We start from the raw sequence: 15,533 nt of genomic DNA, 5'->3' as shown, positions 1-15,533 counted from the left end.
AGCTGCAAGGAAGATAAGCCTGTGTATTGTTCATCCTGGCTCTCGCTGCAGAATGTTTAGCAGCCTTTCTTCCCTTCTGACAGTTTCACCTTCATGAGGCCCTCCCGTGAGTTCCAGAGATTTGGTGATGAGGGGCTTATTCTGACAACTATATATGAGGAGTAAGTGAGAAAATCAGAGCCCTGCAGTGAACACTCATTGTTCCACACAAAAAGAAATTTAACATAGACTTGGGAAAACAGATGGATCATGGGATCTCACTTTTAGGTTACAATGATATTTGGCATTTATAAAGGAAAATATGTCATTCAGAAATGTAACCTGAGCTCTTCATTTTTTCAGCTTTCTAATATATATTCCTGCAAGACTGCTTAAAACACCAATAAAAACAAACTGTAAAGATGCTCTCATCACTGGTTAGTAAAAAAACACGGCAGGAAGGCTACTTTTATGTATGCTTTTGTTAACACTGGAATTTGGATCTGATGTGGTTTTGAGCTGTGACCCACAGGCTCTCCTTTTAACTCTTGAGACTCCCTCAGCCCAGTTCTGTTGTGTATAACACTCCACCTTTGTGGTGAAAGTACAAGACAGAAGTGCAGTCCCTTCTTTCCTTCCTCCCCCAAAAATGCTTTTCTGTTTATTAGGGAGGCTGAAGCCTCAAGTGCCAGACTCTGCACTGTACTGACCAAAATGTCACGCCTCAGTGTCCCAGTTCTACCCGGAGCTTCTCATGTGTTACACAGCTCTGGGGATGAGAATGTGTCAATTCTTTTGCCATATCTAAGGTGTAACCTTCTTTGGAGGTGCAATTTGTCTTTTAAACCTTCCCATTTTCTTCCCTTCCTCTTTTTTCCTTTCCTTTTCCTGTCAGTAGTTCCACCACCTGCTCTGCCAAGTGCCTTTTGAGGAGTATGTGGTACCAGCTGGAGCACTGTCATGTTCACAGTCCGGAGTGGCGGCAGCTCTGCAGGTCTGTACATGAGATGGTACGATGCCTTCAGTAAACTTATGGACTTACAGCAGGTTTTAAAATCAGCTTAAAGCTGATCACTTCCAAAGCAAGAGCTGGAACCAGGTTTTATCATTTTGAGATGGGGGTTTCACAGTAATAGTTTTTAAATAAGAAGTTGATGTGAGCAGCTTGCTTATTTCCTCTAATTTAATCTCTAAAACTGCCAGTTTGCAGTACTATTCTGGAGTTGTACAAAACCAAACTGTTTGTATGTGTGTATGTGTGTGTGTGTGTGTGTGTGTGTGTGTGTGTGGCCATCACTTTGGCATCTTAGAACCAAAAAGTCTGCTTTGCTGCTTTGAATTTCTAACCTTGCTTCCAGCAATGCCTCGCCTTCTGATTCTTTTCTGCTCTTAAGATAAGATCCTAACTGACTGCAAGGAAAGGAGCTTAGTCAATAGCTTCAATCACATGAAGAACCAGATCGGCCTCCTGGTGCTGCTGTTTCCTAGTTCCATCCTGAGTTTTCAGTGTTCCCCAACAGCTGCTGGATCCTGCATGGTCTCAGGTAGTCAAGGTTTTCACTTTTCTTCCTCTGTCTAAGAACTGATCAGAAAGACTTAGATATTAATGTGCATGAGTACCCTACAGCTTTAAAACCTCAGACTACTAATTTTTTTATTTTTTTTTTTTCACTGTCCCACATGAATTCTTAACTGGGAATCACCCAAACGTTGTGCTCTTAAGTGCTGTCATGCTGCTCCCTGCCCCTGGAAATGGAGAGTCTAACATTTAAGACAAATGTTAACTTAGGGCCAAATCCTGAGTACTTGGTAGAAATCAAAACAAATAGATATGTCTCTAATTTTTTTAATGAATGTTTTATTAATCAAGTTACACTAAATATGGTAGTACTGTTAAATGTCTGTTCTCTGACTGTTCCCTCTCAAGTGGAGGATGTGGCTTTAAACTGGAGGCCATATTCATCCTAGATTTGTAGTCCAGGTGAGCACTCTGCAGGGATTAATCATAAATCATATGAAAATCACACCTGAGGATCTGAAATTTTTCCCAGCACAGAAGAGTGCTTCACCAGCATTTGAACACTTACCATTGGAAACAGCAGGCTTCACATATTCCACTGTAGGTTCTGTTGAAATCCTAGTGAAATATGGTTAGTGTTTCAAGGACAGGTAGGGTAATCAAATCTAAACCAAATTTTCAAACATGGTTTAGAAAAGCAAACTCTCCTGTTCAGAAGCTGGCAGTCCTTCCATGGGAACAAGGAAGCTTTTGTTCCTGCTTGTCAATGCTACCATGTTTTTTAGCAGAGAATAGGCGGTGTCTGTTTACCAAGATTAGAACATCATTTGTCAGTCTAATCAACAGCATCCTGCTTTTAAACTATTTCCCTGTCAACGAGCTTGGGCTTTATGAGCTTTATCTTTGTCAGCCTCCAAAGCTGAATTTCATAAATTACGTTCAGACTGATTCAAGTAAATATTTCCAAAAGTCATTGGCCATGTTTCATTTTAGCTAAGCCTCATGATTTTTAAATGTGGAAGTTGTCTTATCAAACATAGAAGTTGTCTTATCAAATGTAGATCTGAGTGTTCACAAATTCACACTGTTCCCAGTGGGAGGAGTCTCACGCATCAGCTGTATCTTCTTGCTTTAAAACCGTACAAAAGTACATTTGGATCTCATTAGTAACTGTACAACTCCTAATACTTTCTCCAGGAGAGTTAGATTCACAGACCCTTTATTATTTCATACAAACTTATTGTAATTGCAGAAAATTCCCAGTTGTGCCAGTCCGTGCATTGGCCAGCACTTCTTGATCAAGGAACTTTTAGCAATACCAGCTGAGAACCAGTACCTTGCAGATGTGTAGTGGCTCTCTGGTTTGATCTAATCTTTGCCACACTGATCAGTCCTGCAGCAAAGAGTTTCAATACTGCTGCATGTTTGTGGTTTTTTGGTGAGTCAGAGTTGTAGATTTTATGAGTATAAAAAAAAGCAGGGCTTTTAAAAATATCCATATATACTGGTGGCAAGCTGCCACCCTGAATGCTTGGTCTCTGTGAGCCTCGAAGAAGTGGAGGGAGCATGAGTTACTCTTACATGTGGCATCTAGGAATTTTATTCCTGACATCACTGTAAAATGAGGAAACTAATAAAGATGTTTAACAGCATGAAAAAAAAGAAAAAGAAAGCAAGGTTGGAAAAAGGACATTATTTGCTGCTGTGTCCTATTAGCCAAACATATTTGTGGACTACATGTCTGGGCCCAGGAGATACTGATAAAGCTATTGCAGCATATAAATGAACCAAAAATATTAGCTGGTCCTCTGGCTTTTGCAATTAGACAAAGTTAATTACATACGTTCAGCTGGACCACTTGTCCTTTGACTTTTTAATATATAATTGCATCGTCTCTAAGATGAGCATAAGGTCAGAAAATGCTGTTATAAAGAATGGGAATGTCCCATGCTAATAATCAGTCAGTAGTAGAGAGTGGGAATCCTGGATGGACTAGATGACTCCTGTGATCTTTTCCTACCTGAATTATCCTACAATCCTAAAAATGTCTTGTCAGCTTTGCGGGGAGATGTTTTGCACCTGCATGTTTTACCTTCAGCTCCTCTGTGTCCTGTTGGTCCATGCTGCTCCCTTCTGCAGCCCCGAGCGCCCTTGCCTGACCGTCAGCAGGGCTGGGTGGTCCCCTCTCGCCCTTCATGCCTCTTCATTTCTCCCTTTCCTTCCAGAGGAACTGTGGTATTGTGAAAGTTCTGCTTATCATTCTGAGCAGTACTACACAAAATATCTCTTTTCTGTCCCATTTTATAGAAGATTAAACTATCTTTTGCCTCAGTGCCATTTCCTTCATGTGGGAAAGGAACTGTTCTGCTAGATTGTGTGACTAACTGTACGATGAGTTTGCCCTCCTTCCAGTGTTGTATCCTGGTTAATGCATACTGGAGTTTATGGCGGTAAGGGTCCCCTTCTCGCTCTGTTCCTGTGCAGTCACCGTTCCTATTGCTTGCTGAACAAAGAGATCACGTTTCCTTGGTGTGCAGAGCTAGAAGGTTAACCCTGGTATTGACACAGTTCCCTTTTACGTTACAAAAGCCCCTAATCTCTCATAGCTGTGACGTAGCTGCTGTTAAAAATGCCATAAAAACCAATCATAGGCAATGTGAGAACAGGATCAAAAATGTTTTTTCCTGCTTGGAAGTAATAAAGTGGGGCCTGTGCTGCCTGCAGAACCTGTGCCTAACTTGAACCCAGTGCTTATGAATTACTTGTTGTAACTCTTAAAAAGCAAATGCATAAAGGAAACAATGCAACAAGGCAAGAAGCACTTTCCCTTGATGTTCAGCAGCATTGTGCTCATATTTAGCATTTCACTGCTGTTTCACGAATACATCTGTTTCCTATTAGTGCAGGAAGCAAGCTGGTTAAAGCAAGCACTGTTGAAGAAACACAGCCAGGATCCCAAAACCACCAAGACCCACAGGAAGAAATGTCCAAACAAATGCTTGCCACCCTATGATAACCAGCTGGCAAGTACAGCACCTGAAAGATATGGAGATCATAGAATCATAGAATGTCCTGAGTTGGCAGGGATCCACAAGGATAATCAAAGTCCTACTCCTGGTCCTGCACAGGACAGCCTCAAGAATCACGCCATGTACCTGAGAGTATTGTCCAAATGCTTCTTGAACTCTGTTAGGCTTGGTGCTGTGACCACTTCCCTGAGGAACCTGTTCCAGTGCCCAACCACCCTCTGGGTGGAGAACCTAAACTTCCCCTGACACAATTTCAGGCCATTCCCTCAGGTCCTGTCACTGGTCACCACAGAGAAGAGATCAGTGCCTGCCCTTCCACTTCCCCTCATGAGGAAGCTGAGAGACCGAGAAGTTGGAGACCAAGATGTGCTACTAGCATGTCATTAGTGTGAAAAGTCAACATACACCTGAGAGTAAGAATAATCCTGATGTGACTTTTGGAATGAGTTTTATATCACAAATAACTTCTAGATCTGATATTAATGCTGCCCTCTCCCATTGCAGCTGTGTGATGAATAGGCACTGCTGGAGTGGGCTCCCATTATGCAACAGGATGCTATGGAAAACAGTCTAAGATACATAGAAATAAAAATATTTCCCTGTGCATAGAAATAAAAGTATTTCCCAATTAAAAACAAACAAACAAAAAAAAGAGTTGAGTGAAATGATGTTCCCAGAATGAAGCCTTGTTCTCAGGGCTGTAACAGAGAACAAAGCTTTACAGAGAACAGGTGTGTTGGGGCACTGCTAGTTTGAGCTAATTGGAGTGGTAGGTTCAGCTTGTGTCCAGGAGGGATCATGCTGTAGAGGCACAATCCAAAAGCAGAGACTGAAATCTTTATTCCTGTCTCAGACCTCGTGCACCTCCTGCACACCAGCTCATGAGCTCTGGAGCCCTTCACTTTTTATTTATTTACTTATTTATTTATTTATTGTTAGATTTTTTTCTTGATTTGCTAGATTCAGCAGAATTGCAATGGTTATAGGCAAAGTGGGGTTCTGCAGGGGTGATTATGGGCTATGTTACTTTTTGGCTTTAATAGTATGGTATAGTGCATACAGGCCCTTTTTATAGTTGTTTTTCTGCCTTTATGTAAATATCCTAGGCCTACAATACTCAGAATCTGGTTTGCAGCACATCCTGTTTACACAATGTCCAGGTTAAACCAGTTGTAAGACAACTTATGAATTTGTCAAAAAGACCGAGGAGCATGAAGTATCTACAGTGGCCGGTAGAAAATGTAATTTGTGAGATGAATTAAGAGATGATTTAAAAAGTCCTCAACCTGCTACTGCTGCTGAGCAGGGTTTTGGAAGTTGTTACTGCAATATGGCTTGTAAAAAGCTCTTGATGTCTTGGTGTTTGTTTTATAGAGGCATTTTGTTGTTTTCCTCCTGGTGGCACTGCAGGATAACACCGTGGTCCTTGGGGCCCTGTACTACAGCTGCATCATTTAAGCATATCTTACACAACAACTGCTGTAACGCTTGACTTGAGGACCATGACAACATCCTTTCTCCATGATAACCTAAATTACTGATGTGGACTTTAACTTACTTAAGGGAACTTTTGTTGGGTGATTTTCTCTTCAAAGAAAAAAGGAAAGTTTCAACAAGCTTATGAACTGTAAAAAAATCCAACGCGACACTGAGAGTGTCAAAAAATCTCAAAAAAGCCTGACGTACGACTGCTAAATTCTCAACAACTCTGCTCAAAGGATGGTTTTCACTCACACAAGTTCACCTGTGTGCTCTAGAATATCCAGTGAGTACTGTGACTTTTGGTCGACTATATTTACAGTTCATCCATAAGAAAAATTAAAATTTGTACTTGAAACAGTTATTCCCTTCAGGCAGAGCTCAGTGCTGCCTCCAGCACCACCCTCATCACTATACTTTCTGTTTATTACAGAGATTTGTGTATTTTGGCAGCCTGTGTCTTAAGTAACTTATGATCTGCACAACTATGTGGTGTGCGGTCTGATGCCATCACAGTTGTAGTTCTCTGAGGGACACTGCAATGAAAATACTGATTTTCAAACCCAGATTTTATATGTGAATCTCATTATGCATTAATTAATTGGAAAATGCAGCCTCTCTGGTCAGCAGAAATATATCTTACCTATTAATTTGCAATGTAGTTAAGACTTGTAGAAGCTATCCTTTGAGAAAACATGATGCACTAGGGAGTTGCCCTGAATGAAGTAAGAAGTAGCTGAAATTGCCAATTATGTCATTAATGTAATTCGGAAGAATTGCTAGCTATTTGCCTTCCATGGAAAAATCTGTCCCCAGCCTCTCTGCCCTGCTCTCCACACCCATGCCTGTGTGCCAGGCCAAGACACCCCTGGGCCAGCAGGCAGCAGCTAGATGACAAAATGTGTGAAATCCTTCTCTGAATTGATGCTTTCCAGGTGCTGAGCATTTCTCTCCCCTGCAGCCCCTCTTCCCCATCCCTGCTATGGGAGGGGACATACTCAGGCACATCCTGGGGACTTTTATGAATTGTTTATCATTTATTTACTGCTCTGGCAGGTTTTTTTAAGTGCCCTGCAAGCTTTAAGCTGCTGAGAGAAGAGCACCAGCCAAAAAACTCCCAGCAGCATCTGGGATTAGCTGAGTTATTTTAAAGCTAATCCAAAACTCTTTTGGGGGGCTTACTCACATGTTGAGCCTTGTGCTTGCCAGATTTAGTCTTGTCAGAGAACTTACTAACCACTATTTTTACAGTAAGAAATTATTTTCTTTGTGTCCCAGGGTCAACCATGCCAGAAACTGGGGATCCCTTTTACAAAGCCAATAAAATGCAAAAATCTCTCTTCTCCCTCCCTGTCCATATGTAGGGAGGTTACAGCTGCTAAAAGCAGGGATTGTGGGACAATGTACTCTCCTCCTTTCATCTTAGAAATCGCTCTAAAATAGGTCTTATATACGTTAGAAAGCCAAAATAGAAAGTCTATGAATTACATTTTAGAGCCTTACCCACTTTGCTGAATTTCTACATATTCCTGGTTAAAAATAAAAGTCACACTTAAGTAGAATTTGGCTCAAAGTTTGGGTTCCATTTATCCCTGAAGCTTAGATCTTATTCTGTCCCTACGAAAAGATATACTACTACTTCTGGAAGTAAAGACCTTTTATTTAGGGCAGTCTCGAGTAAAAAATTTAGTAACTAAATATAATTTATATTTCTCTGTCGAGCTATCATGTATGGTAGCTGAGATATCTGCTTATATTTGCCTGTGGGATTTCAAAACCTTGTTCTGCTACAGATCAGCTTCAGCAGCACCTGGAAAAGCTCTACATCATCATCATCATGGCTAGGCTTCGCGAACGAAGATTTGGGATAAGCTCTGCAACTGGGAAGGTAAAATGTCACAGAATTACAGAATGTGCTGAGTTGGAAGGGACCACAAGGATCAAGTCCAGCTCCTGGCCCTGCACAGGACCATCCCCAAGAGTCACACCACACGCCCAAGAGTATCATCCAAACGCTTCTGGAATTCTGCCAGGCTTGGTGTTGTGACCACTTTCCTGTGAAGGACCTTTTTCTAATATCCAACCTAAACCTCCCCTGACACAACTTCATGCTGTCTCCTCAAGTCCTGTCACAGGTCTCAAGAGTGAAGAGATCAGTGCCTGCCCCTCTACTTCCTCTCCTGAGGGTGTTGCAGCCTGCAATGAGGTCTCCCTTCTCCAGGTTGAACAGACCAAGTGACCTCAGCCATTCCTTGTAAGCCTTCCCCTCTGGACCCTTCACCATCCTCGCGGCCTTCCTTTGGATGCTCTCTAAATAGCTTAATGTCTTTTTAATATTTTGGTGCCCAAAACTGCATGAAGTACTCAAGGTGAGGCCACACTAGTGCAGAGCAGAGCAGAACAATCCCCTCCCTTGACCAGCTGGCGATGCTTTGCCTGAAGCCCCCCAGGACATGGTTGGCTGTCAGGAGGCAAGTCAGCCCAAGGAGAGTGAAATCATCATAAATAATGATTGCTAAGTAGCTGCAGGAGGAATAACAGTAGGTAATGGGGATGTCAAAGATCTCAGTGCTGGACCTACAGCATCTCATATCAAGAGAACTTAGAAAAGTTGCTCTAACTTGCAGGTAGAGCTGGGGTGTCCCAGCACACGCACCTGCCCATGAAGACTTTGGCCCTTTCACTGAGGGATGGAGGAAGAGGAGTTATTTGGTTTGCTTTAAAAAGAAATTAAAAAAAAAATTCATCAGGTTACCTGTGCAAACTTGCTTTAAACTCTGTACTTTGAGAAGGTTGTGTTGTATGTACAGATGGTACCAAAAAAGTTAAGAAAGAAACCACGCAAGAAAGTGTAGGAATGCTGCAATAAATCTATATTGTCCATAAATTTTTTCTTTCAAAGTGTAGGTGTTGGTATCAGTCATGCTATTAGTAGCATTTTTCTTTTTTTTTTTTTAAATTTTTTCCCCTCCAAAGAATGTGTTTGACAGCCACTTCCAAATGAGGAAACTTGTTAATCAGTTTTCCAAGGATGCTCAAAACTGCAGTGCAGGAAATGTTGCATACCTTCAGTCAATTTAGGCTGACAGAGGAAATTTGTAGATGTAGAAGAAACAGAGGAGTGCAGACAGCAGGATGGTCAATACAGAGGCAGTGTTAATGAAACAGTCTGAATGAGCCCTAGGGACAGACAGTGACTGAACTGGGTTAAGGGAGATGAATTCAATTAGATAGTTGTTAGCAGGAGACTGGCACAGCTTCTCAAAGTGAAAAGCTGCTGCTGTTCTGTGATGAGCAGATAGGGTACTATTTTCCTGTTAATTTTCCAAGTCTTTTTCTGAACTCTTAGAATCAAGGATGTCAAAAAAAGAATTCATCTTACAATCATCAGTTCTATAGGAAAATCTATGTTATTCACTTCTTTTAGCTTTTGTGGTTTATACCATTTGGCCTGGTCTAGCAGAAGATGTAAGGATTTAATGGTTAAACTGTTCTGGCTTTTAAAATTCGCCTTTGACATAAATAAAGGATTTGTTTGCCAGTGGAAACTGTAATGCTCTCAGCAATGATGATGTGTGGTTTTACACTACTCGGGAATAAAGCAGACGTTTGGCAAGCAGGGCCCTCTCCTGGTTTATTGCCTCCATGACACCTTTGAGGAGGCAGAGCTGCGTGAGGGACACAGGAGCCAATGCTGCCAGTCACAGCTGATGCAGATTTAGAGAAGACTTATGTGCTTTTTCGTGATTTACTAAATATCAGAGCATATATTCAGAGTTTGCAGTCTGGGGATACACAGAAAGATCTGAACAGAAAAGGATGCTCATTTCGAGATAATCTGATTTGAACAGCATACAACTTTTAAATAGCTTTATAGCCTTTGCTTTTACTTCTTCGCTACAGAAGGTTTAGTCAACTCTGCATGAAAGTGGAAAATAAAGCAGTGGTCTTCTCTACAGCACTGGTTTAACTGCATTAAGAAGATTCCTTGTATGCATGTTAAAGAGTAACTTTTTTAAAAAACCTTGTTAAGTAGCAAATACTGTTGCTATTAGTACTTACTAAATCTTGTCAGCTTTACCAGAAAGGTTTTCAGCAAATATTATCAAAGATATTGCAAACCCATAACTTACATCTTCATATTTATTCCCAAACTCATTATCCCCAGTATTTCTTAGGCAGATGTATGTCCTTGTCTGGAGATCTGTAGCTGAACACAACAGCTAATCCCATCCCCAGAGCAACCGCCCAGGCACAGAAGATTAAAAGAGATTTGAAAGATCCTGCAGATTCCTAGACTTCCTTGCAATTCCAGTGGGCTTTGCTACTGTGGTTTCCAGGTGCAGCTAAAAGTAAAATATTCCTGGTAGGTATAAAATGAAGTGGATCATCATAGTACACATAGTACAAGGTGATATCTTTCAGTTTTACTGTTCCATGTCTCACAGAAATTAATTGTGCCCTCTGGTGTTTTTTGAGTAAGCATCATAATAGTTCTAAGTATAATAAGAACAAGATGTTTTCTGGGGCTGCTGTCAGTTTTTTCTTTTCGAATTTAAAACTCACTTAACAAGGCCAGATTTTTGGGAAAAAAAACTTAAAACTTTTAAACTACTTCTTCTCTCTGAAAAAGAGAAGTAGTGTGTTGTAGTTGTTTGTAGTAGTTTGTTGTGTGTTCTAGTTTTACGAATGCTGAAATATTTATTTCTTTATTTATTTACAAAAATGCAGGGAATGCATTGTCCCATAAACAACTTTGTGTAAGACCACATAACCTTTAAACATTTTTCCCCAAATAAACTCCTATTGATTCAAATTAATTAACTGTTAAAGTAATTCATTTACATACTTACCATAAGACCAGGTTCACCTTTTCTTCCCCAAGTTCCCTGAAAATGTGTACAGTGAGATAAATTAACAAAAGCCAAATTTGTCTAATTTCTATTGTGTATAATTAAGTAATATGAAAATATGTTTTACCTTTGGTCCCGGAGGTCCTGGGTCTCCAATTTCTCCTTTGGCTCCTTTGCTCCCTGGATCACCTTTATCTCTATAGTCTCCCTAATTTAAAACAACCGTGTTAAACTCATAAACTCAGTCATAACTACAGTTTTGGTGATTGTTAGAGCTGGAGGTAAGGTAAGCTTTTAAGATGAATTTACTGATTTTTGTGTGTGTGGCTGGTTTATCTTTCATGTATTATGAAGAGAATATCTGAAAGCAGGCTCTCATAGAAAGCAAAATGGGCAGTAAAAACATCTTTAAGAAATTTCTATGGAAAATTATCTTAGTTTGGCAGGGGGGGCTTAAAGACATCTTTGTGCAAATGTCAAGAATATATAATATTTACTGTTCATTGATTTTCTTGAACTCTAAAACAATGTTTATACTGGACCTATGTTGATTCAGACCTATGGAGAGATGTCACTGCCTCAGATCAGCCAATGTGCTGAAACTCACACCAGCTCTGTAGAGAACCCAAATGAAAAACTGCAAGCTTGCAAACAACAAAGGAAAAGGCATGCCTGGACTGCTACATCCATTGGAAAATACATAGTTTCACATTTAGAAGCAATTCTGCACTTTTTCCCTCAACTGACTATACCTCCTGATTTCCAAAACCTGGGAGGGTTCCATATTATGAGACAGTTTTCACATGATGCAGGTATAAAACATCCTGTAAATAGTTTTAGGTTCTAAATCAGACATTTTTTCAAGAAGGATGTTGTTCAGGACAGTTTTTTTACTTCTCTCTGGAAGTTACTAACCAGTTTACATTGCACTCGAAACTTTAAAGCTTAGGAATTTATCTAGATTACTGTCCGTGTTGATATTATTCCTCATTATTACCCAGCCAATGGAATCACATAGGTAGCTCCTGTGTTATAGCCTTCACTGTGGTGATTGTTACCTATTTTAAGGAACCCTTTTGACTCTCTCAGTCTGATTCTGATCTTATTCAAACTGGTATAAACCTGAAAATTGTACGTAGCTCCTCCACAGCTGCTTTAAGAAAACCAGTCTCAACTAAGTAAGCTCTTGAAAGGCAGTTCCTGTTCTATTTCACAAAATCATAATATCAAAAGCAAAGGATATCACTTTCCATTACCTGTCCATGAATCTAACCTCATCAAAGTTAATGTCAGCATTAATTATAATAGGAAAGCAAATACGATCTGCTGACTGCTGTGGTGCTGCTACTCTCTTCCACATAAATATACTAAAACCTGATCCCTTTGGTATTTGGCATACATATGAAATTCCTGCTGAACTAAACCATTCCTTTTCATGTGTGACAAGTCTGCTGTATTAATAACAAACAGAAAAGTGAGTACTTGGAGAGATTTACATTGGATCACAAAGACTAATCAATATACAAGATGAACATAAATGGCTCCCATCAGAAGCTGCACATCTGAGAATCACTAATAAATAAACGAAGTATTTAAATTCTCTTTGCTCAAAATTTGTTAGATGTGAATAGGTAAGTGCAGAAAATTCTCACAATTTTTATATCAACAAGAAAGTTGTTCAGTAAGGAAAGATTCAGTCTTGGGCTTCAATCATTGTAGGAAAAAACAGGAGTCAAACAAAACAAAGTCCGTAAGAGACAGTCAAAAAGCAGTTTTTGTGTTTTGTTTTTTTTTTCAAAGCCTGGCAAATAAAAGGACATTTTGTAATATCTGAAAAATATTTAAAATAGCTGAATAAATAATTTGACTAAAATTATTCTCCTGCTAACAGGTATGACCTTGTTTTAGATCCTACTTTGGAGTGTGGTCCTTAATGACAATTAGGATTTTCACAGACTCCAAAACTGACAGTGAGTAGTAGGCACTTACCTTGCTAGCTATACAAGGAAATGTCTTTGCCTTCTGTTTATCCTCAAAGACCTGTCACACCAAATGATGAATAAAGGAAGAAAATCTCCAGACTCTGGAGACTGGAAAACAAACTATGGTGCACTAACTTACACAGCTGATCCACCAGGGGCAAAAAACAAATTTCCTGCAAATAGGAAATACTCCTAAGGCAGTGGGATGCACAAAGCAATTCCTTTTGCACTGTTGTAGGAACTCATAGTGACTATTTAATCTAATTTACTCTAAGTCACTTTTTAGCAGGACTGTGCTTCTTGGGCCCTTCACTTAGGGATTAATGCAAATGGCTTTTAAACACAGTGAAACAGTGTGCCAGCTTGTTTCAAGGCTTGCTGTTCAGCAGTGGCTTTGACTATCTTTCCTGACTAGGGCCATCACACAGCTTCCCAACCAACACCTTTGCAGGTCTGCAGAGCACATACATATGAACCAGAATTAGGATATGCTGTGTATTCCAGTGGTCCTTCACTAATAATAAATGTCAGATCCAATAAAACTATAGATTTATTGCTGCTGTTTGTTACTGCCCATTTGACATTGTTAGGAGGGTGTTCAGATAATGAAAACTGAACGAGACCTACTGTTCTAAACAAATTCATGCCTTTACAAGTGACATTTCTCACAAGCACACATATGAGTTTCATCCTTTAAAATGTCAACTTCAGAACCAAATCCTGCTTCCACTACTTGTGCAATCAATCAACATTAGAAGGATTTACCATAGATGCCATAACAGAACATTTAGTAAAACCCTAAAAGTATGCTATATTAATTTAAAAATATTTATAGCTTTGTCAGTTCAATCCATGTACCTAATTAAATTCAAACTTGACCATCAGTTTTACTATAAAAAAAAAAAGTGGTATGCATGTAAAAATGCAAACCCTTGAATTCCTGACCCTAATATCCTGCTATATTATGGATCAATAATCAGTCTTCTACACAAAAATGTCATTCTATGAACGGAGTGCAGATTTGAGAATGTCTAGACTGCGGTTTTGAAAGGAAACCAAGCATAAAAAAAGAAAACCTGTAAAAGTAGCTATCAACATAAAGTTACATGAAAACCATCTCATTTTTGGCATTCCATTCTTACCATATGCACACTGAGATCTCTTACTATATATAAAAAAATACTTGTAGTGATATTGATAGTTCAAATGCAGGACAATAGTACATTTAAGCTGATGAAGAGTGGCCAAAAAGAATGAATCTTGACATGTGAAGAGATAGAAAGACAAAATAGACAGATAGAAGCTCAACAGGCATCAGTATATGGAGGAAACAGGTACACTAGAGCAATTTGCCAAAGCTGCTCAGAAATAAGCTATTCCTAAGAATTATATAAAAATAATCATAATTTTTAAAAGCACTTGTTAAGGGGAGAAAATTGAAATGGCAAGACTGTACCCATACAACTCATGAGATGCTACAGAAACAACACCAGCTGAGTTTCATCCACCACATCATCACAGTTCTGGTTTCAAACCCAATGACAAAGACCTTCCATAACCAGAACACACGTTGCTTTCCAACATCCCTAAATTCCACATCCTTACATTACAAACATACGTTTGTCTGACTGTGTGTCAGTGAACTGTACTCTGGCACTGGAAAACTTTGATAATGAAACTGAGGTCTCTATACTTCTAAAGTATGCTTTAGATATGTATTCATAGAAGTGCCAACATAGCATCCAAACATACATCTGTGTGTATCTAAACATATATATAGAGAGAGAAACGTATGTAGATAGATAGGTAGATAGAGAGATGTGAGCATATTTTGGGTAATGTTTATATTTTCTCACAAACAGAAAAGATATTACATTATTTGTATTATTTTTTCATGTATCATCCGATGCATTTGCTGAAACATTTCTGTTCAGAATGGTGATTATGCTTTTATAAATAACCTCACATACTCATAGAATTAACAAAGATATATCCCAAATATTAGATTCTGGAAATACAGCAGAAATGGTTATTAAAGACAGGCAGGAAATAGTTTTCCTATAGATGACAGAAATTTTTCTGGTTTTCAAAAGAATAGAGCAAAGAGCCTTCAGAGATTCAACAAACAAAGGGAGAAGACAAAAGAAGATAAGTATTTTATGTTCTCACATTAAAATACATAATAGCTTTGTGGTTACTGTTAGCAATTAATATAGAGGCAAACTGCAAATGGATCAGAAACAAATGTCTTGACAGTCGTGACTCTTAACTGCATAGAGATCTCTGTCTAGAAAAGCCTGGAAACAAAATAAATCAGAACCCGCAAAAGTGACTTATACAATAAGGGGAAAAGAAAGAACATAATAAAGTATGTTTTTGTGCTATGAAACATCTCACAGTGAAAAAAGGAAGGTCTCTGCAGAATAAAAAGGGAAATGATTGAAGAGAAATATAAAACTGGAAGACATTAAAGATGGAATCAAAGCAAGTCCTGAACAAAATAAATTCCAAAGGAATCTGTACTTTTCTGGTAAAGCTTGTATGAAGTAATTCTACAATGAACCAAAGAAAGATTCTCCTCTGGATGATTTTTCAAACAATATACATTTTCATAAATTTGTTTGTTTGTTCCAGAATGTCATTATTTTCCATTGAAGACCTGTTTGTCAATGAAATCCCCAGTGGCTTTAGT

This window comes from Manacus vitellinus, unplaced genomic scaffold (genome assembly GCF_001715985.3).
Source record: "Manacus vitellinus isolate BGI_N305 unplaced genomic scaffold, ASM171598v3 scaffold_3_pilon, whole genome shotgun sequence".
In the NCBI taxonomy this organism is placed as follows: Eukaryota; Metazoa; Chordata; class Aves; order Passeriformes; family Pipridae; genus Manacus; species Manacus vitellinus.
This window is presented reverse-complemented; position numbering follows the sequence as displayed.